The 23,777-nt window shown below is 39.9% G+C and overlaps 1 non-coding gene and 1 pseudogene across 1 annotated transcript; both read right to left on the reverse strand.

Moving 5' to 3' along the window:
• Nucleotides 1-7,671: 7,671 nt before the first annotated feature.
• Nucleotides 7,672-7,835, reverse strand: LOC113099526 (U1 spliceosomal RNA). The gene has a single exon (XR_003289474.1). It is a non-coding gene; the product is annotated as a U1 spliceosomal RNA (small nuclear RNA).
• Nucleotides 7,836-8,209: 374 nt separating this feature from the next.
• Nucleotides 8,210-8,428, reverse strand: LOC113099522 (uncharacterized; annotated as a pseudogene).
• Between the last annotated feature and the right edge of the window lie 15,349 nt (nt 8,429-23,777).

A 23,777-nucleotide genomic window follows, 5' to 3' on the forward strand; every position in this document is an offset into this window, starting at 1 on the left:
AGGTCGTCACATTTAAAAGCTAGGGTCTTTTGGATCAGCTTCCTGGAAAAGTCCATACGGGACATTCCCAGGAGCTTCCCCTCACCCTGCCTGAATAGAGAATAAGATAAGAACAGATTTTTTATTTTATTTATTTTTTTATTAAATCCATACACTCATAAAATTTACAAATGAACCACTTGTAACAAAGGCATACACATTTTCAGTTTGAACATTCCGAACTCAAAAATAACTTCATATAAAGTGAACAACACATTACTATCAGTGCCTCATAAACAAAACTAGATTTTTGACACCCAAGACTTTATCCCACCCCTACCCGAGGGAGTCCCCCCCATACAGCCCTCGTCTCCTCCTCTCCATAAACGACCTTATACCCATTTACCTCTTTAACAAAACTTGCCAAAAATGTTGAAAATAACTTTTGAGGTTCTAAACCAGGCAACTGCTTCCTCAGGCACCTTAGACGCCAGTCCCATAAGATACGCTTCCCTTCTGAGATACTACCCATACTACCTCCACCATCGTGCCGGTACCGAAGCACTCCACTGCATCGGTCCCTAACGACTTCCGTCCTGTTGCACTCACCCCCATCATTGCCAAGTGCTTTGAGAAACTGGTCGCATCCCACTTAAAAGCCTGTCTCCCTGCTACATTAGACCCATTCCAATTTGCCTATCGCAACAATAGGTCAACTGAGGACGCCATCTCAACGGCACTTCACTCTGCCCTCACCCACCTGGACAGTCAGAACACACATGTGAGATTGCTGTTCATAGATTTCAGTTCTGCATTTAATACAGTAATCCCCTCCAAGCTGGTCTCCAAGCTCAGCCATCTTGGAATCAGCACACCCATCTGCAACTGGATTCTAGATTTTCTGACTAACAGACCTCAGTCTGTTAAGTTAGATAACCTCTCCTCCTCCATCATCACCCTGAACTCTGGAGTGCCACAAGGCTGCGTACTGAGCCCTCTCCTGTACTCCCTATTCACCCATGACTGCGTTCCTGTTTATGGCTCCAACACCATAGTCAAATTTGCAGATGACACCACGGTGGTAGGTCTGATCAAGGATGACGACGAGTCAGCCTACAGGGATGAGGTGCAGCACCTGGCTGTGTGGTGTGCCACCAACAACCTGGAACTAAACACCCAGAAGACAAAGGAGATCATTGTGGACTTCAGGCGGACTAGGAATCATGCACACACACCCATCTACATCAACGGAGCTGTAGAGGAGCGTGTGTCAAGTTTCAAGTTCCTTGGCATCAACATCTCAGATGACCTCACCTGGTCTCTAAACACCTCCACCCTGGTCAAAAAGGCTCAGCAGCGCCTTTATTTCTTACGGAGCCTTAAAAAAGTTCACCTCAGTCCCAGGATCCTTGCTGAATTCTACCGCTGTACCATTGAGAGCATACTTACAAACTGCATCTCAGTGTGGTACAGCAATTGCTCCGCATCTGACCGCAAAGCACTCCAGCGGGTGGTGAAAACTGCTCAACGGATCACCGGCACCCAGTTAACATCCATCGAGAACATTTATCACAGGCGCTGTCTGGGCAGGGCAAGAAACATCATCAAGGATGCCTCTCACCCTAACCATGGACTTTTCACCCTCCTTCCATCCGGCAGGCGTTACAGAAGCCTACGCTCTCGAACTAGTAGGCTCAGGAAGAGCTTCTTTCCTGAGGCTGTGACACTTCTGAATGCCGCACCACCTATCTAACCTGCACCTGCTCTTTTTCTGCACTGGTCACAGTACTTTACATACATGTATTGCACTACTCATATTTTGCACAGACTGCACATGGTTAAATCCATTACACTATAAACTGTCTAAGTGGTTACTGTACAAGCACAGTAGACTATTTCTACAAAAAATCATTGCACTACTGTTATTTTGCATATAATAGATTGTTCAACAATACTTTGCACACTCATTCAACTGTATTTATTACCACTGTTCTCACGTTCCTGCTATTCATAATGTATATATAATCCTTCATTGCTCTGTTCATAATGTACATACAATATCTACATTGCATTCATATTTATAATCTGTATATACTCTGCTCAATACTGTATATAGCAACTCCACTGTACATTCTGTATATCATAGCTTTACTTACTCTGCACTTTTATGTATATAAAACACTATATTCTTGCACTTCTGGTTAGATGCTAACTGCATTTCATTAGCTCTGTACTTGTACTCTGCATAATGACAATAAAGTTGAATCTAATCTAATCTAATCTAATCTACTCTTTTCTGATCCTTCTCTATATTTCCCAACCCTCCTCCATACAACACTAAGTCCCGGGTAATCAGTGGTCCTCCCCACTCTCTCCACCACCCAGTGACTGCTTCCCATAAAGCCATTGCTCCTGGACATGACCACAAGGCGTGCTCTATTGTCTCTTCTCCCCAGCAACCCACTGGGCACAAAGGAGATCTGCCCTGACCATGCCTATATAAACGCTCCCGTACTGGAAGCCTCCCTAATGCTGCCAACCAGTTCACATCCTTACACCTCCCTACCAAATAATCTGGTTGCAAGGACAACCAGTTCACTTCAATTGGAGGCCCTGCCCCTCTAGCTTCCTTAACTGAGCTCTCCTTCAACCTATCATACAGCTTCCTATGATTTAACAACAATGACTCTTCCAAGCACCAAGGATTTTCTTTAATAGTGTCTGCCGCCACTTTATAATGTTCAGGTCTATCCAGAGACCAAGGCACCCTATTACTCCACCCTGTTAAATGCCTCAAAGGCCAGCCCAACCAAAAGTGAGCCAACACATGTGCTTTATGCCCTGGAGCCTGTACCACTAGGCGAGCTGCAAATGCAATAAACAAAGCCGTAACCTTCCAAGGGAGGCACGGCACTCCTCTGCCTCCCTCAACCAGAGGACGAAACATTTGCGCCCTTGATACTAGCTCAGTCCTCCCTCTCCAAATAAAAGAAAAAATCAACTTCTCCATTCTCCTCCCCTGCCAAAAAGGTAGGGGAAAAACATAAGCCAGATGATTAATACTGGGCAACACATCTGCCTTCACTACCTGTACTCTACCCCATAATGACAGATCCCTTACACTCCACCGGTTTACTTTAGATTGTAAAGATTCCAACATCCCCTTCCAATTTTGTTGTGCACTATTCACCTTGAAGAAATGAACACCCAAGATTTTCATGCCATCCTGACACAAGGTATACCCTCCTGGAACCACAGTCCTCTTACTCCACCGTCCTACAAACATCACTGAAGATTTACTGACATTTATCTTGGCCCCTGTGGCTTCAGAAAAACTATGCAAAATCTCTCCTGTCACTGCAAAATCTTTTTCTGTGGTCAAAAAGACTGTCATATCATCTGCGTAAGCTAACACTTTTGCCCTTATCCCTCCTCCACCTGGCATTACTACACCAGTCAGAGCTTCTGTTAATCGTAGCCGACTAATCAGAGGCTCTAAAGACAGTATATAGCACAAGGGTGACAAAGGACACCCTTGCCTCACACCACCCAACTGTCTCACTGGTTCAGAATAGAACCCGTTAATCCTAATCTGACTGAAAGCTTCACTATACAGAAGCTGGATCCAGGCTCTGAACCCTGGGCCAAATCCAAGCTTCCCCAACACTGACCACAAAAAAGAATGGCTAACCCTATCAAAGGCCTTTTCCTGGTCAAGGCTCAGGATTGCCAAAGGAAGCTGCCGTTGCTCAGCCCAACTGATCAAATCCCGGATCAAAACTAAATTGAGGCTGCCTGATCTTCCTGGAACCCCACAAGTTTGATCTGGATGAACCACCAAATCTAACACCCCCTTAAGCCGTAAGCATAAGACTTTCGCCAGAATCTTATAATCGGTAGTAAGTAAAGTTATTGGCCGCCAATTTGCCAAATCCTCCTTACTATTCTTCTTATGCAGGAGGGTCACCAACCCCCTCCTCATAGACATAGGCAATTTCCCCACTTCCAGACTTTCCTGATAGACCTTAATCAGTTCAGGGCCTACTAAAGGCAAGAAGGCTTGATAAAATTCAGCTGGGAGACCATCCCCACCTGGAGACGTGCCTCTCTTCAAGGACTTAATTGCTACCTCTACTTCCTTCAAGGTGACCTCCTTCTCTAACCTGCCTGCCTCCTCTTCCTCCAAGGTCCTGTCCAGATCCTCTAGAAACCCCTCCGTTGTTGACTCTCTTATTTCTCTATTCGCGAACAGCTCCTTATAAAAGGCAACTGAAGCCTTGAGCATTCCTTCAACTGAGTAAACCTTACCCTTCTCTGTATTTAAACATTCCATACTGCTACGCTTCTGCCTGCCCTTCACAGTAGAAAAGAAAAACTTTGTAGGCCTTTCATCTAACACACGCTGACATACCTAAAAACCTAATCCTCTCCTTCACCCCTTCCCACCAGTCAGAATGTGACTGGTAGAATTATTTTAAATTGCACCACCCAGCATATAATACCTGGAAAACCTTACAGAAGGTTTGGTCTTTGAGGTATGTAACATTCATCCTCCACTTCCCCGACCCCTTTGCCCTGCCTCCAACTCTGCCCCAGCCCCAACTAAACAATGACCTGAGCACCACATTGGCTGCCTTGTGTAGCTACTAACTTTAACAGATTTTGACAAAAATATATAATCCAACCGTGATGCCTCCTGCCTACTGTTAAACCATGTATAACCTAAACCCTCCCCTCCAGCTGTCTGACCTGAATCTTGTAATCCAAAACTTTTAATAACCCCTGCCAATTCCCCCCCAGAATTTTTTTCTAGGTACATATTAAAATCCCCTGCCAAGACCACCAGCCGGTTCGTATATAATAACGTAAATATTTTTCCCAAAAAACCTTCCCTCTCCTCTCGCTTACTGGGCACATACACATTTATGAACCGCAAGGCCACCCCCCTCCATCTTGCATCCACAAACATCACTCTCCCTGGAACAATCACCCCAGATGTTTCAACTATCACCTCCCAGGAAAAGAATAAAATCCCCACCCCATCCGCCCTCACATTCCCCACTCCCCAAAAGGATGGTCCCCGAGTCCAATCCTTCGAAAAATTCTCCACATCCCTTTCATTCTCCAAGTGACATTCTTGTAAAAACAAAACATCATAATATAAATCTTTAACAGAAAAGAAAACTGCTGTCCGGCGCTCTGCCATTTTCAGCCCTCTTACATTAAATGTTGCCACTCTTAACAGTCCCATTGAAAACCTTTGGACTCTCTCCAAAAGCCCCCATATTGCCCAAAATACTTCCCCAACCTACTTCCCCCCTTATTCCTCCCCATTTTTCCCACATTCTCTTCTTCCCCTTCCTCCCTTTACCCTCCTTGAAACCACTTCAGACCATTCCCCGGATTCTGCTATCATTTCTTCCCCTCCCTCTTCCTCTTCAATACTATCCCCCCAACCAGTGCTTGTTCCTCCCTCCTCATTCTCTTTTCCTTCATAACCCTCCTCATTACAATCTTGACTCACAGAGTCCTCACTAACAGAGTTCTCCAGTTTGCTGTATTTGCATATTTCCCCATTATCAGGGTCACTGGCCTCACTCCAAGCTCTGCGACGGCCAGTCCCAGATGCTGACTCTGCTGCAATCTCCATCTTTGACTCACTATATACTGTCTCTCGTTGATGGGTTGATCCAGTTGCAGGCTCCAAAATGGTCTGCTCCTTATCCACCTCCAACACCCCAGAAAGCACCTCTGTGAAGTCCAGATCTGTCCATCCTGGAGATGCATTAAGCTGCTCCTCTGATCCCACTCCTTTTACCTCCTTTCCATCCAGGGACAAGGTTATCAGATCCCCCACAGTTCCATCCGCTTGTTCCTTCATACCAGCACACTCCTGACTTGATGTACTCATACTTCTCTGATCATTCGCACCTGTCGCTTGTTGAAGATGCCCCTCCCTTTCTGCTGGTAGACTGCTAAGAATGGCCTCCAGGTCTGCCTGCAGATCATGACCTTCCTTCAATATGCTCGCATATGACTTGTTTCTTGAAGGACAGGTACGATAAAGATGATCGGCCTTGCCACAAAGGCTACAAAGTTTTGGTGCGGGGCAGGCAGAAGCAACGTGGTCCGCCTTCCCACAAAACCGACAACGCTGTCCTTCACAGTCTGTTTTAATGTGTCCTTCTCCACCACATCTCCTGCAATACATGGGCTGCCCAGGGTAGTAGAGAAAGCCCCTGTTAGGCCCAATGGAAATGGACCCAGGTAGGTGAATCAGGCTTCCAGGGACTGCGGAGTCCACCTTGAGCTTCACAAAAAACCGCCTCTTTCCAGTCCAAATCCCAAACCGATCCCTCACACGCTCACCTCCTTTCACAGCCTCGCAGTGCCTCTCAAGAAAAGTCATTACCTCCACATCCTCAACAAAAGGATTATATAGGTGGATTGTGAGAGGTAAGTAATCCTGTGCAAACAGAGGGTGCAAACTCAGTCCTTCCAACAACTTGTGCTTTTTATGCCCCCAAGACTCAAAAAAACTCACACAGTCCGTTAAATTGAAGAAGGTCAAATCCATAAATCCCATTGCGGTGAAATTCTGAAGACAGAACACTGATGAAGCTGCTACGTTGAAGACTCCTTTCAAGACATCCACGACCACAAATTCCCTCCTGAAGTTTTCTTTCACAGACCGAACAGCATTCTGCAGCACTTGAATCCGTACAGTATTCTTTAACCGCGCCATCATGGCCGGCAAAGCACCATCTCCCCTCGACGTAGCCATCGCCGCTACACTTGATCTTAGCCAAAAGGCCGAGAAGCAATGCTGCTAAGACGCAGCAGGGAGGAAGCCGGACACGGCGATGCCCATCTCGGCTTTGGTAAGTTTTGGGAGACCTAAAAACGCTGGGGGATGGTGGTAGCCTCCCCTGTCTACAACGTCACCGGGCCTCGTCCCGATTGGCCTGACGGAAAGTACGGCATGGCTCGTAACTCCCAAACGGTTGGTCGCAGAGCCACGTGCCTTATGTCATCGGAATCCTTGGCTCGAGCCGAACGAGACGCAGGTCTCAGATTGGCTCGTCGCTCCGAAGAAATTTTCGGGTATTTTGGATTTTGTCGAAAACCTTCTTTTGCAACCTAGCGCCAGGTATTTGGCCCAGTCCCACCCAAATCAGCACAGAAAGCTTCTCTGGAGTCTGACTGTCAATAATCATCCAAAAAAAGAGGAAATTTCCATTCACCTTGGCGAGGGGACCTCAAAACGTGCTAAGGTGGCGTGTCCGAGGTGGCTCGAATGGCTATAACTCCGGGAAGGAGTGAGATCCCTTCACCCAAATCGGCACACCTGTGCAGGGGCTCAGTCCGAGGCCAGGTGAAAAAGGGCGCGGCGACAGGCCACTAGGTGTCGCTGTAAGCGACAACAAAATTAATACAAATCGAAAAAAAGGACAACCAAACAACACGGAGACAGTTACAGCTAGGCTGCAGTCAGTCCAATCTACTTTCAAAGTAAGGTCTGCGCTATGTTCGAACTAAACTACCCACCAGGGTCCAATTTTTCAAGAGCGTAAGTGACTTTGTCTTACAGGCGCACAACACGTATCTCGCATGTGACAGAACTCGCCATTCTGAAACGAAAATAAATAAAAAACTGTAAAAACCTCTTCTGCTTTGTTTCACCAACAATTTCGGGGGAGAGCGCGAACGCAGTCCCCCACTACCATAAATTATGCAGTCGAGATTCTCGCATTTGGGGAATTCGCAGGGGTCAGCATGGTCGGAGTGCAATGGACAAGCCTCACCCTGGGTGAACCGCCTTCTTGATCATGGTGTCTCCCCTGCCAGGTAAGTATGAAGGCCCAGGCGGTCAGCCAGAGGTCTGATTTGCATCTCTACCATCCTCACCAACGGTTAGCCCTCCGCCCCCCCTCCAGGAGAGGAAGGACGGGTGCCTTCCGTTACTGGCCTGGAAACTGCCAAGCTCATGGGCCGGTGCTTCCCAACGCCAGTTTTAGATGACTCTCTTTAAACAAACACACCTGATTCGATGCATCACCTCGTCTGTGAAAGACTTCAAGACCTCAGGTGGGTGCATCGTTAGTGGAAGAGTCCAAGACCCCAGGAGGACACATCAGGAAAAAAGTTTGCAATAAACCACAGCATCTGCAACCGCAGCTCTCATTCCTTGTTCTTCTATTCGACCCAATAAACGGAAATCCCCAAAAAGGGAAAGCACACCGTTCCTGGAGACACTGCAATACCAGGCCGATGCATGGAGTGGACGGAGCAAGCCCCGGCTCCAGCTCCGTGATCTAAAAATCCATTTAATATGTAGTCCCCGGATGGGGGACGTATCAGATATTAAACTGATAAGAACAGATTTTTTTTTTTTTTTTTTTTTTTTTTTATTTACAATATTTTTCCACTTCACCCCACAAAAACATATATTTCTCTTTTTCCATCCTTATTTTCCACATTTTAGTTTCCATTAACACTTTGTATTTCAACTCATACCACAACTGTTTTGATGTTCTACCTTCTTTTTTCCTTTTTACTTGAGCTTTTCTTTCTTCCCACAATATCTCTTTACCGATACTTATTATGCACCAAATTATTTCCCTTTTTTCAAACTGTACCAACCCTTCTCCTCTTATAATTAAGTCAGGATTCAAAACAATATCTATTATTACTAACCTTAACAATTGTTGTGTTCTTTTCCAAAAACAATGAGCTAAATAACATTCCCAAAAAACATGTTGCAGAGTCTCAACCCATGAACAACCTCTTGGACAACTTCTAATACATGTGGATCCTTGATTATATAATCTTTCTCTCACCGGCAATCTATTCAATGCTGCCAGCCAATTCAAATCCTTCCTCTCATTACTTAAATCTTTATGTTGAATACATTCCCACTTAATTTTTTTCTTACTCAATTCTGCTTTTTGTGTTACTACCATTTTTCCTTTTAAATCTTGATATAATTGTTTATGATTTTTTAGTAACTCTTTCTTTATACACCCAGGATGTGCTCTTAAAAACTAAATTAACTTTTCATATTGCCAAGGTCTACTATCAGCCTTTGGTCCTCTATTGTCTAAGGGAACAATTTTCCTTAAAGGCAAAGCTGCCCACAATTTTACAAAATACGTAGCTTTATGCTGCACATTGTCTATTAGTATCTTACATAAAAAACAAACGTACAGTACTTCTAACTTTAAAGGAATACACACCACCTCTCTACCTCCCTTTTTGGTAGGAATTGGAAAGATTATGGCTAAGTAAATCAAACTAGACAACAGGTCTATCTTAACTACTAACCCCTTCCCCGTAATGCTAAGCTTTCTGCACTTCCAAATATTCAATTTCTTTTTCACCCTCTCAATTTTTTCCTCCCAATTTAATTTAGCCGAATCTTTATGATAAATTTTAACCCCTAAAATTTTGATTCCCGTAGGACACACCGAAAAACCATACCTCACTTCTTTCCTTCCTTTCCATTTTCCACAATACATTAATGTTGATTTGGCATGGTTTATGGCCGAGGCAGTAGCTGCACAATACATTCCCAATATTTGTACAATTTTCTCCAGGCCTCTATCTGTAGATATAAATACAGTTGTATCGTCTGCATACTGAGCTACTTTTACCCGTTCACCCAAACCTCCTGGAATGTGTACTCCCTCAATGTGTTGCTCATTCCTTATTCTTTCTGCCAAAGGCTCTATAAACAAGACATATAACAATGGAGACAGTGGACATCCCTGCCTCACTCCACCCTTTTGTTCAATCGGCTCACTCAAAAACCCATTTATCTTCACCCTACTATATACTTTATTATATAGGACCTTTACCCATGAAATAAACCTTTCCCCAACATTCATTTTCTCTAACACTTTAAATAAAAATTCATGATTAACCCTATCAAAGGCTTTCTCCTGGTCTAGACTCAGTATGCAGAAAGGCAGATCCCTCTCCTCACAGCAAAATCCCCAGTGTTAATTTAACACTCCCCAGTGTTAATTTAACACTCTGAGTGTGGACTCATATAAACACTGAAGCAGTGTTAAAAGTAACACTGAAGCAGAGTTGAAGTTAATGAGATAATGAAGAAGTTATGATTAAGCATTACTGAAGATACCTGATGTTAACAAGCAGACTCACAAACGAGAAAAATCACAATTTGTGTGTCACCATTATAGTGGTCAGTGTTTGCTTTAGTTGGGATCTTGGCTTGTAACTTTTTACTTTTAAAGTTTGTTTGTCAAACCAAGAGCATAAATCATCACGTGATGATGATTATGTTTTAATGTAATTGTTGTTTGACATGAATCACTGAACTCATTTACAGTCTTTTCTCAAAGTAAAACTTCCATTATTGATTGTCACAGCTTTGATTCCACAATGAAAACCTCTGTATTTTCTATACATTTTGTAGTTATCTCTCTCAAGTGATTCTGATTTTTTTTTTTTTATTAAAGAATTCTGATTTTAGGCACACACAGATAACAATAATCAACGTATGAATCTCAACAACGGTGACAAACAACATATTCAGATAAACAGACCAACTCTGAACATCACAAAACTAGATACAAAAAAATGAATAATAAAAACAGCAAAAATAAAATATAGTTAGAATAAAAAGTTAAAAAGACAGTTCAGCTCATAATTTATTCATGCCGCAATGCATGATGGGAGCCATGGATGAGTTTTTATTGGCTACAACATGCTTTTTTGATGGTCACCGTTGTTGTGATGCTCACGCTGATTCTTGATGTCTGTGTCTCCAAACAAAAGATTACTTTTTTTTTTTTTTTTTTTTTACGTAGAACTGACTATTAAAAACATGTCATACTATGTCAGAAATGCTGGGTTGCTTACTTTTCTTTTTCACTTAATTTATGTATGCAGTAAAGAAACTTAAACTCAGGCATTCAGGTAACTCTATAACAAATAGCTCAAATCACAATCAATGGCACACACGATTGCCTTTGCTGTGGTCTGTCTAAATAGACTATTAAGTAACTTGAAGGCCTCCATGCTTTAATGTCTTGATTGACATCGTCAAAGTTTTAAAAGATAATGCACTCATCCACTCCCCTTCAACCAGTCCTGTTTGTAGAGCGCAGGTTTATAGTCTCAACACAATGAAAAAACCTTTGCTCTCTCAGACAACCTAATCACATTATTATAATACTATCAGGACCACTATCATCAAAGATGACTGATTGACTATTAGCATATAGTTTGGATTGGCGGAATGGCTCTCTGTGCATCCATGCAGCATAAGTGCAGGGAGAACAGGGGTAAACAGAACAGAACAAACAATGTATTGCAGATATAATTAATGCTGGTATTTAATGTTTTTTTTTTTTTTTTTCATGACTATGAAAATTGTAGATTATAACTGAAGGCATCAAAACTATGAATTAACACGTGGAATTATATATGGAATTATATACATAACAAAAAAGTGTGAAACAACTGAAAATATGTCATATTGTAGGTTCTTCAAAGTAGCCACCTTTTGCTTTGATTACTGCTTTGCACACTCTTGGCATTCTCTTGATGAGCTTCAAGAGGTAGTCACCAGAAATGGTCTTCAACAGTCTTGAAGGAGTTCCCCGAGAGATGTTTAGCACTTGTTGGCCCTTTTGCCTTCTGTGTGCGGTCCAGCTCACCCCTAAACCATCTCGATTGGGTTCAGGTCCGGTGACTGTGGAGGCCAGGTCATCTGGCGCAGCACCCCATCACTCTCCTTCTTGCTCAAATATCCCTTGATGCCTTCAGTGTGACTCTACAATTTTTATAGTCAAGAAAATAAAGAAAACTCTTTGAATGAGAAGGTGTGTCCAAACTTTTGGTCTGTACTGTATTTATATATATATATATATACATACACACACACACAAACATTGATAGATGTTGTATTCCTATAGGTAGACGTGATCAGCTGATGCAAGCTTGACTAACGTTACCTGCCAGAACTGATGCTATATGCTTGATTCATGCTTGCACTGGTGTTTTGTGGAAATTGTGAATAGGATCGCAACTTGCTGAGGTCTCACCAAGTATATTTAGCTCATTAGTTGGTTTCATTATGTTTGACTTCTAAACTTAACTCATCTGCTTTTAAGCTAAAAATCTTGAAAATAATAATCTAGGTTTGTCATTGTTAACACACAACACAACATTTGTTGAATCAATGAACAATATTTGATTTAGTCACCTCAAGAATCAATGCCTTAACAAAAGCGCAGCATTGTAAAAATTATTAAAAGGAAAATAAAAGTGAATCCTGACATTAAAAGGCCCAGGCTAACCACAAAGCAAAACAAACAAAACAAAGCACTGCCTGTCAGCAAAATAAATTAAGTGACATAAACCATTTCTGAGCACAGGACACCAACTTTTAAAACATGCCTAGAAATAAAGGCTCAGGCTGTCCAAATGTGCATTTAGTGTTTAGCATTTGAATGCCTTTTAAAGGCCAAGCCTCTGTTGCGTACAAAATCTCTAATGTTTTGAATGGATCTTGTCTCCAAGATAGGTTGTTCCTTTTCCTTGCACTTCTGGCACTGCTCACTGGTGACAGTGACACCGTTTTCAATGAAAGGCCTCATATGTTTCATCACAGCTTGTACCTCCTCCACAGACCATGGTCTCTTCACACACCGCCTTGATGAAACTCGAAAACCTGAACAATTAAAAAAAAAAGATTAAAAGAATAAAAAAGATAAGATACTGTGAGATGTACTTGCAGGTAGGGATGTTGCAGTTCAAAATGGCCAAACAAGCTGGAATTTGTAGACAAAATGTGTGTGATAATAAATTGACTTGATCTGCTAAAAATCTTGTTTGTTTCAATTCAATTCAATTCAAGGTTATTTGTATAGCGCTTTTTACAAAATAAACCGTTACAAAGCAACTTTACAGAAAATTATGTTTCTACAATATTTAGTAGTAGCTAGTAGTTTGTGCACATTTGACAGGATTTTAGAAAAAATAAAAATAATAATAATAATACAAGACGTAGTCAGCTAGACGATGAACTATCAATATTATTAATTAAGTTATTATATGATTCAGTCGCACATTTAGCAATAATTGTTAGTTCTGTTTGTTGATTCAAGGTTAGCATCATCTGGGGTCCTCTGAGGGTCAGCATCATCTCTTCTCAGGTGTTCTGGATCCAGACTGGAGCTTCACTGTTAAAAATCGCTGTAAAAAAACGGCCAAATTTCGACAGTAAAATACTGTTTTTCATTTAAACAGTGCATTCTGGGTAATATTCATCGTTTTCGAGAAGTAGCCTGCTGCTATATATCGTAAAATAACAACGTTCAAATTCGACACTCAGCGGTTGTGTTTCAAATCACACCCTACACCCTCATTCACTATTCCCTACATGAGTTTACTAATATAGTCCACCTGACAGAGAGAATGAACACTAATGAATGAATTCAGACAATAATCAACAGCTGCTGTTAATGAGTAGAATCACTGAAGAAAAAAAAAACATAACAAGACAAACACATGAAATACAACTGACTTCAGCCACAGCCTTAGATGAAATCAACTGAAGATTTAAACGATCAACAAACAGCTTCACCAACTTCACACATTACTAACCAGACTGACTTTATTTCTGTCAGATCAGAGAACAGAGATCAAAAGATCTTATTGAGAATTAAAGAGATTTAGATGATAATGTTACTGTTTCGTTTAGCGTCACCATTGTGGAGATCAGTGTTTGCTTTAGTTGGGCTCCTGACCATTGACTTTTACACTTTACATTTTGTTTTATTGCTGTATTTGTATCTTTATGATGCATCTGTTACAGCAGTATTAATTTTGATAGTCAAGTGATTATGGTTGTTTCTAACAGGCATGATCTACTAGACTGACTTAAAGTGTTGCTATAATAATCAAATATTAATTTGGTGTTGAAATATTTGAGTGAATGAAACTTCAATTTAGTAAGATTGAAAAGTAGTGTGATAACCAGTATTTATGGATTTAACGACTAGTTTTAGTTAAAAAGTATTTCGGGCAGCAGTCCCCACAACACTCAAAGAGAGAAATCAACAATCAGCATATGAATCTCAACAATGGTGACAATCAAAAGGTTCATGATGCAATGCATGCTGGGTACAAGCACAGGATAAAACTCATCCATGATTCCCAGCATGCATTGCGGCATGAATAAATTATGCCCCTGAATTGTTCACTTATTTTCTTGAATTCTTATGTGCTTATAATTTTGCATTTGTTTTAAGTTTTAGTAGCATGTGTTGTGATGTTCAGAACTGATCTGTTCATTTATTTTGTGGATTGTCACCATTGTTGTGATTCATAGGCTGATTCTTGATATTTCTGTCTAAATTTCAGCAAAGGTTTTTTTTTTTATTTATTATGAGTGACATTTTCTTAACAGTCTTTCATAACTTATGGCTCAGCAGTGTTCCTTCTCATGCTGTAGTATCAATATTCAATAAGAGAAGAGATATGGGATTAGATCAGAAATAATAGTATTTGTTCTTGTCAATCTATAAACAACAATATCAGATTTTTTTTCTTCTGTGTACTTTTGTTTTGCTATAACAGGTTCCAAAGGCGCATTGTTACAGCATGAAAAAAAAAAACCTTAGTTGTTGAAAAGTCACGTTCAAGAGCCCAACTAAAGTAAACACTGATCTCAATCATGGTAGTGAAAAAAACACCTAAACCTATTTAACTCTCCATAAGTTCTTCTGTAGACATCTGACAGAAATAAAGTCAGTCTGGTTAGTAATGTGAATCTGGTGAAGCCGTTTTAGTAGTTGTTTAATCAGATCTTGAGAGATTTGATGTATTCTTTTATTCAGTTGATTTCATCTAAGGCTGTGGCTGAAGTCATTTGTAGTTCTTGTGTTTCTCTTTCCTTCAGTGATTCTGCAGGTGTTTATCACTAATGCTCAATCATCAATTAATTACGGAATTATCTCATTAACTTCACTGATTCAGTGTTACTCTAACACTCTGTAGTGTGCACACATTATAAGTGTTCATTTAAAACTGAGGATTTTCTTGTGGGGTTTAAAGGGTTAAAGATTTAAGATGAAGAAAAAACAGAATGAAACATAATTTAACAGTAATAAACTGTAATTAATTTACAGGAAACAAACTGTAGAAAAACAGTTATTTACTGGCACCCCTGCTGCCAGTAAATAACTGTTTTTCTACTGTTTCTTGCCGTAAATTAATGGTTGCCAGCAAAAAAAAGTGTTTTTCTACAGTTTTTTTGCCGTCAAGTCAAGGAAAAACAGTAATATACTGTAAAATGTAAACGTCAGATTTACCAAATGAAAAATAAGTTAATTTAACTAAAATATTTGTGAACATCCATAGAAAAAAAATTAGGCAAAGTCATACACTGATAATGAGAGTAAATACTGAACTCGACTGTATTAATGTGTGTTTGCACAAGAGAGATCGTTTAGTTTAATGTAGTTTTGTTGTTCACCATTGTGCTGGAGAGTAGAGCCTGTGCTTCACTCAATGATGAGCCACAAATTCTGATCTTCTGCTGCTTTATATAAAGGCAGTAAATGTGGAGTCGCTGATACAGTGGTGATCTCTGTGTTAAGTACTTCAGCACATACATGTGTAATACAGCTGACAATGAGCTGCAGTGATTTGAGTAAAAGTCATGTATTTAGTTACTTTATTACTGCACATTAAGTGTAAGAAATATTCCTTCTCAGTGGACTCAAATGAAATAAATTCATAGTACTAACATCGTAGGAATGCTAGTTTAAAAACTCGAACTGTTTGAAGCAGTGGGAGTGGAGTTAATTTCCATGGTAGAATTTACGGTAAAATACTGTTAAAAAATAAGAGTGGTAAATTAATGGTTAAGAGCTGTAAATTAACAGTACTTTACTGGCGCCCCTGCTGCCAGAAAATTACTGTTATTTAACAGCAATTTTTTTTACAGTGTTGTTTAAATCCTAGTTACCACAGGATGTAAATCCCGTGGCGAAACATAGAAACAAAATACAGACATCATTAGCATAGCTGCTGATCCAACAAAGTAAAATTAGTTTAACCCAAGCTAATGAATAAAAATGCACCTTTGAACAGATGCAACTACACTCACAATTAAAAAGATACATTATTCGAATGCTTGGCGAAAGAGATGTGTTTTTAATCTAGATTTAAACAGAGAGAGTGTGTGTACCCCGAACATTATCAGGAAAACTATTCCAGAGTTTGGGAGCCAAATGTGAGAAAGCTCTACCTCCTTTAGTGGACTTTGCTATCCTAGGAACGACCAAAAGTCCAGCGTTTTGTGACCTTAGGGTGCGTGATGGGTTGCAACGTGGTAGAAGGCTAGTTAGGTACGCTGGAGCTAAACCATTTAGGGCCTTATAGGTAAGTAATGATAATTTGTAACTGATACGGAACTTAATAGGTAGCCAGTGCAGAGACTGTAAAATTGGGGTAATATGATCATATTTTCTTGACCTGGTAAGGACTCTAGCTGCTGCATTTTGGACTACCTGTAGCTTGTTTATTGAAGAAGCAGGACAACCACCTAGAAGTGCATTACAATAGTCCAGTCTAGAGGTCATGAATGCATGAACTAGCTTTTCTGTATCAGAAACAGATAACATGTTTCGTAGCTTGGCAATGTTTCTAAGATGGAAGAATGCAGTTTTTGTAACATTGGAAATATGATTTTCAAAAGACAAATTGCTGTCTAATATAACACCCAGATTTCTGACTGTAGAGGAAGTAACAATACATCCGTCTAGTTGCAGATTGTAATCTACAAGATTCTGTGTAGTGTTTTTTGGTCCAATAATTAGTATCTCTGTCTTATCCGAATTTAATTGGAGAAAATTGTGTGTCATCCAATCTTTTACATTTTTAACACACTCTGTTAGCTTAGATAATTGGGAAGTTTCATCTGGTCTCGTTGAGATATATAGCTGAGTATCATCAGCATAACAGTGGAAGCAAATTCCGTATTTTCTAATAATATTACCAAGGGGCAACATATATATTGAAAATAGAAGGGGACCTAGGACGGATCCTTGTGGCACTCCATATTTTACTGATGATAAATGAGATGACTCCCCGTTTAATGTTTGTTCTCATTAATATGACATTTCATTACACTGCTTGTTAAAAACAAAATACATCCAGCTTCTTTATATGCTTTTTATGTCTAACCAAACATAATGTAAGTGTTGACTGCACATTAGCAAGTGTGCCTAGAGATGGACATGGCACCGCATTTAAATAATACCTTGAGTAACCGAGTCAGGGAGATGAGGTGAACCAGAAGTTGCACAGGCAGCATTCCCCTGGTCATCTAAAAGAAATATTGCACAGAATAAATGTATGGGCTTAGAGAGCCTGTCTGCTGAACAATCAAACACCATTGGCAGGGAGATACATGTAAAACTGCAGACAGCCAATTCTATTATAATAACTATACTCATGGAAAGTGTTGGGAGTAACAGCATTACTAACTGAGTTCAATTTTCAGTAACGGAGTAATCCAATTAATTACTTTTCCCATCGTTGTAACGCCGTTATCTTTACTGAGAATGTAAAGTGTCGCGTTTCTACAATTTGGTTGAATAAGGCGCGAGGTGTCATGCTTTGGCTTGTGGCTACACATCAGCTGCCTGACACCGTTGCAAATACGATGATGATTGGCTGGGTGGGTGGCGCCCTGCTCACGCTGTCTCACTGCATGCTCTGACAACCACTAAACACAAGACGGCATCAGCGATAATGGCATTCTCGAACTGGAAGTACAGGAAATAAAGGCGAGAATGTTTCTGTAACATGCACAGTATGCCCAGGAAAAAAAGACTTTGTCCACTTCTGCCTCAAGCACCTCAAATCTTATGAACCACCTCACATCAACACATGCTAACATGTTACTGTACTGAATATTTAATGCTGTGTTGCTAAATGCCAACAGCTTCACACTTAAGAAACATACAAAATGAAGAAGTGCATTGGTTCAGTACAAATGCAGTTTGAGTGATGGCTAAAATTTTCCATTTAGACAAATGTACAGTTTTCGACCATTAAGGCAGAATTCACTGGAGTGGCAGAGCATTTACATTACCCATTCAAAGTCAAAGGTAAAAAAATAAAATAAAAATAAAAATGTAGTGACCCCACACATCAAATTCACCAAGGCCATTAAACATAAGCATAACGTGAACTGAAAACTAAAGCATAATCTAAGTTCAGAATGAAAAGCAGAATGTTTTGAAAAATTACTGTTCAAATGGTGCATTCTGATGGGATTTCCAGATAGATACAAACAGATTTAAACTACAAATCATCCTAACAATCAAGAGATTTTAGATTCTGTTTATAAAACACTGTTATTTTGCAAAAACAGACACATTAGTAGCCTAACCTGACCAAACAAATTTTTTTTAATGTGTAATATGCAAGGTGTGAGACCATATATGCTGTTTCAGAATGCATCCTTGGCCCAAAGACTTCTGGCAGAATGGTCCAATGTGGAACAGAAATGCTGAAAGGTTTATCCAACATTAATAAGGCTTATGAGAATAAAAGGAATTCTTTCAAAAAGTAATTGGGAAGGTGTGGAGACAACTTCAAACATTTGGATTGCCAATTGATTGGTTGATCTATTGAATTAGTTTTTGTTCATCATGGCTTTAATATACAGTACATTTCTCATCTCAGTTAGCCAAACTACCCTCTAAAATCCCACTCAATCTATTATCAACTCAGATGCATAAAGATAGGCCCAGTGACTTACTGGAAGGCAAAAAGTAAAAAAGTTAGAAAAAAAAACACTTGGAAATGCTTATTGGACAGACACTTGAAGTACATAGACATTCTAAGAAATTTGCAAGTTTGAGGCAATGTTTGATCTAACGGTTTAACGTCATCTTCCAAGTTTGTGAGCATATGCATAATTACAGAATGACTTCAGCAATGACATGAGTGCACCATGGACTTGAGGGCAGTTTGCTTGTGTTGATACTCACTTAGACATAACGAAACATTTGTGCATTATGCTTTTCAGCCGAGCTAATCTTTAAAAATGCTAATGGAGCAGCACAAACACTGCCCTATGTTCACATAGCGGATCAAACCAAGAACTGCGGTTTTTGCATTGGTAACGTCGCAAATATGAGCTTGCTGAAATTCGTCTATACAACAATTCAAACAATGGCGTTTCGCTTATTGTTCAATTGGGTTGACATTGCAAATGAATATAGTCCATGAAAGACGCATTTAAAAAGGCGACTAGTTTGCAGTATTCTCTCGGTTCTCTGCCATATGCCTGAGCTTGCAACCTCATTTGCATGATATGTCATAGTATCTGCCACTACAGTGTTTTTCACCGCAATGGTTTGAACTGATAAAACATTCAAGCAACATGTGTTATGCTTTATAGGTGCGGGTCTGGAACTGACCCATGGCATGAAATTAAACTACTTATGGTATACTGAGAAATGCATTGATTAAGATGATGAATAACACACTTACGTTTGCATCTTACAACCAGGCAGGGAAATGACACGGAAATGGAGTTTCCTTCCCCTATCAGTTGGCATATAAAAACTTGGATATCACCTATACCTTTATTGTAAAGTTGACTAAGACTTTAAAGCCACATTTTTGAATTGACAATAAAAAAAGACTAACTTTAAACTTTTGCATTGAACTAATTAAAATTCCTTCCTCATTACTACTGCTGTCATTTTATTGGAACAAAACTTCTCTACAGGTGCAGACGAAATACATGATGTTTGAAGCACACCATTGCTTTAAACATGAAAATGCCAAAAGGAATCTCTACCTATCAAAGGCTTTGCATAACACTAAAAGCTAAACTTCAGGATAAATCAACCTATAGAGCACTACAGAGTGCTGTCAAAAAGAAGAACAAGAAAAAAAAATGTACACCATAAACTAAAAGCAAAACAGCAGCTAACACAAACTGATAGGGGAAGGAAACTCCATTTCCGTGTCATTTCCCTGCCCGATTCAGCTAGCTTTGGTCAGTGCTGTACCGATTATTCTCTTTCTTCTTCCTATCCACAGCACTGCCACCCAAAACAGCAAGGGAAGGGTTTATTAACCCTGGACTATCCATTTAAGTAATGCAAGAAATATAAAAACAATTCTAAAAAAAAAAAAAAAAAAAACATTCTAAGAAACTAAAGTAATTTTGTGTAAAAAAGGTAAAGATCTGTGCACTTGTGTGTGAGACACAGACAAACTCAAGGTATGCAAGGACACTGTCCTTTGGTCTTGTAATGACATCCATGCTCAAACCGGAGTCTTCCACTGTTGAACTCCCAGTGTGTGGCACACTCAGATAAACACCAGTGTTGGGGGGACACCATGGTTAGAAAAGACCATCCATACTGAATGGAGCACATTTACACCGCAGCTGCAAGATGTTTACAATAACACTGAAAATCGTGTTCCATGGAACATCACAGTACTTCTAACCTTTGGTCAATTTCAAAACAAAGGTAAATTCAGACTCACCTCACAAGCAGAAGTGCCTGATCTTATATTGCAGGACTGGACTTCTGGTCTCTCTCTGGTCTCTGTAGAATACAGGAAAGAATATGAGGAAGGCCAGGGAGGGTGGAGTTGTGCATCACTCTAGAAGAAACCACTACATCACTGGTTCAAATGCTTTATAGACACAATACGTTTATATGCCCACAATAACTCAAACAGTCACTGACCTTCAATAGAGACTGTGGATGACATGGTTTGGTCTTGGAAACGGTCTGTAATAGACTCTTGGGCAGCAGTGCTTGTAACAGTAGCAGGAATCTACAAAACACACAGATAGGCTTGCTGTGGCATCACCTGGGAGAGTCATGCAAGTTCAAGATTAACCTGACAACCTGATTGAATGAAAAACGGATTGAATACCACCAAGAAGTGACTTCTGATTTTTGGTTATAATTGTTGGCACTAGCAAGCGATAGGTATTTGTGTAATCTCTGTGGCATCATGAAACTCACACAGCTTAACACACAGTAGCGATTAAGACAGAGATGATTTCATTGTTATCAAGATGTCTAGATATATAGGCTTTAAATCTTGACACCAATTCATAGGAAAAAATCTAAATGACCCACCTCTTTGCGCCAGGGCCATTCTTTCCCACCATAGTCATAGGTGATTTCAGTTCCTGCTGTAATTTCCTTCAGTGCAAAAAGGCAGAGATGTGGCTTCCCTTCTGCTTCGATCAACTTCATTCTGCAATTTGGTGCCTTGTGCTCATCGTTTACCAGTCGACCAAATGACCCATCTTCAAGTGCTCCATCAATACTGCAAATTTACAAGCATCATGCACTAAACAGACGTTTATAGTGACACGCTTTTGAATTGTACTTTAATTTGTAAGCAACTACACTAATGCCATCATCCAATACAAGTATAGATGTTCAATGCATAGTTGATTAATTATTTACTTCAGAAATCCAGACTTCTCACTATAGAAATCTAAACACATTAGTCATTCTGAACCTACCACCATGTCTTTGCTTCCATATGAAATCAAACATGAAGATCGAACATGCATTGTGGTACAGTTTACGTCTGTGTTCAGCTTCAGCTGCATCAATGAGCTCTCCTCTATACTCCACCACAAAGTCTCCTTGATCGAAAACAGCTAAAGTGAAGATCCCACAACCTGCAGACACAACCTTATTAGAGACACAGGGGTAGCAGACTATCCACTGGATACAACTCAGCAACTGCTAATAATCAAAATCAAAAAAAAAAATTTTATTCAACATGTAAAATTATGAATACATGTCCAAGTGTAGAATACAGCAACAGACAGGCCCATTATTAACTAAAATATTATTAAAATACTATTAACAACTTAAATTTATATCGAGGTTTGTACAATTAATAGTCATAGACTAAGCACTGGTCCTAATATCAGTAGAAGAACCAGTGACATGTAACCCCTCAGTTTAGCCTGCAGTGTGTCAAAGTCACTCACCTTTAACTGGATTAATATATTTGATTTCTAACATTGAATTCTTGTCTCTTCCTGCAAGGATGTGATTAATGGCATCCTGAAGGGGAGAAGTTCTCTGTGGCATGACAGAATTTGCTAAGGAAATTAAGAACAAAATATAAACAACACTACTTTTCATCTCACTAATAGCATGGATATTCAAACATTTTCAGTTGAGTTCTATGCTTTCATAACATTCACGGTAACACTTTAGAATAAGGTTCCATTAGTTAATGTTAGTTAATGTATTAATTAACATGAACAAACAATGAATAATTCATTTATTACTGTATTTATTCATCTTTGTTAATGTTAGTTAATGAAAATACAGTTATTCATTGTTAGTTCATGGTAATTCACAGTGCATTAACTAATGTTAACAAGCACAACTTTTGATTTAAATAATGCATTAGTAAATGTTGAAATTAACATGAACTAAGACTTATAAATGCTGTAGAAGGATTGTTCTTGCTTAGTTCATGTTAACGAAAGTAGTTAACTAATATTAACTAATGGAACCTTATTCTAAAGTGTTACCCATTCACATAACATTTCCCTGTTGTCAGTATATCAATGTATTTTAAGTACTGTGAGGGGATATACACAGACAAACAAATAGACACAAGGGTCTGATTTCTATACCCTAAAACATTAGCTCCTAGTTTCACAGACAAGGCTTAAGCTTGTCAGTGCTGTTACTGTGATTATTTTCATAAAAAAAATATATTTGTAAAGGCTTTCTACCTTTTTCCATTGTAACTCTCTCTATATTGTATTTTATTTGACAAATCCCTTCTTTTAATACCGCTGTTGTATTTTTTTTCTTAAAGTTGGGGTGAAATGCTCGTTTTCACTCAATATCCTGTTAATCTTGAGTACCTATAGAGTAGTACTGCATCCTTCATAACTCCAAAAAGTCTTTAGTTTTCTTATATTCATAAGAGAAAGATAGTCTGTACCGATTTTTCCCGGAAAAACACGACCGGCTGGAGGCGTGGTGTGTGGGCGGAGCTAAAGAATCACCAGCGCCAGTAGGCTTTTGCGTTGAGAGCGTTTGGAAGCTGTGACATTACCTTGAGGAAAAAAAACCATCATCTAAAACAAACCATGGCTTACAGTCAGATTCAGCGTATATTTATGATCCAGAGGCTGAAACTGAACGAGAGCAGCAGCAGCAGCAACGACTCGCTCCGAGCGGGGCTCGAACCCGGGTCTCCGATGGGAGGCGGATGCACTAACAAGGAGGCAGAGATATTTGAAGCAGTTTTACTCTCCGCCTGCGGTTCCAACACACGATCGTGACCCTTTTTCGTGCGGACTGCATTATCCTTAAGAAATAAACGATGTGCAAATCCGTCGTCAAACTGGGCATTGTTTGTAAAACAAGCATCTTCGAAATGCAGGGGAACAAACACAAACACTTGCACAACTCCGTTGATGCTCTGTAAAAATAAACTCCATCCACTGGTCCCTTAATGCTGTTTCTCTTTTGGTCTGTGCAGGGTTGTCTTGCCCTGGCAACCAAAACACACTTCTTTTGTGACATTTGGCGACGCTCTCGCTCTGATCAGTGAAGTCTGTTGTTCTTTCAGTGCTCTGCTATACGGGAGCGCGCTCTTCCGGCAGAAGTGCCTCAGGACCCATATAAGGAAATTCCGCTCCATCTAAAGTCACACAGAGCCATACTCGAAAAAAACTTTCCGAAACTTGTGACAAACCGGAAGGAGTATTTTGGGAA

Source organism: Carassius auratus, unplaced genomic scaffold, assembly GCF_003368295.1.
Source record: "Carassius auratus strain Wakin unplaced genomic scaffold, ASM336829v1 scaf_tig00216952, whole genome shotgun sequence".
Classification (NCBI taxonomy): Eukaryota; Metazoa; Chordata; class Actinopteri; order Cypriniformes; family Cyprinidae; genus Carassius; species Carassius auratus.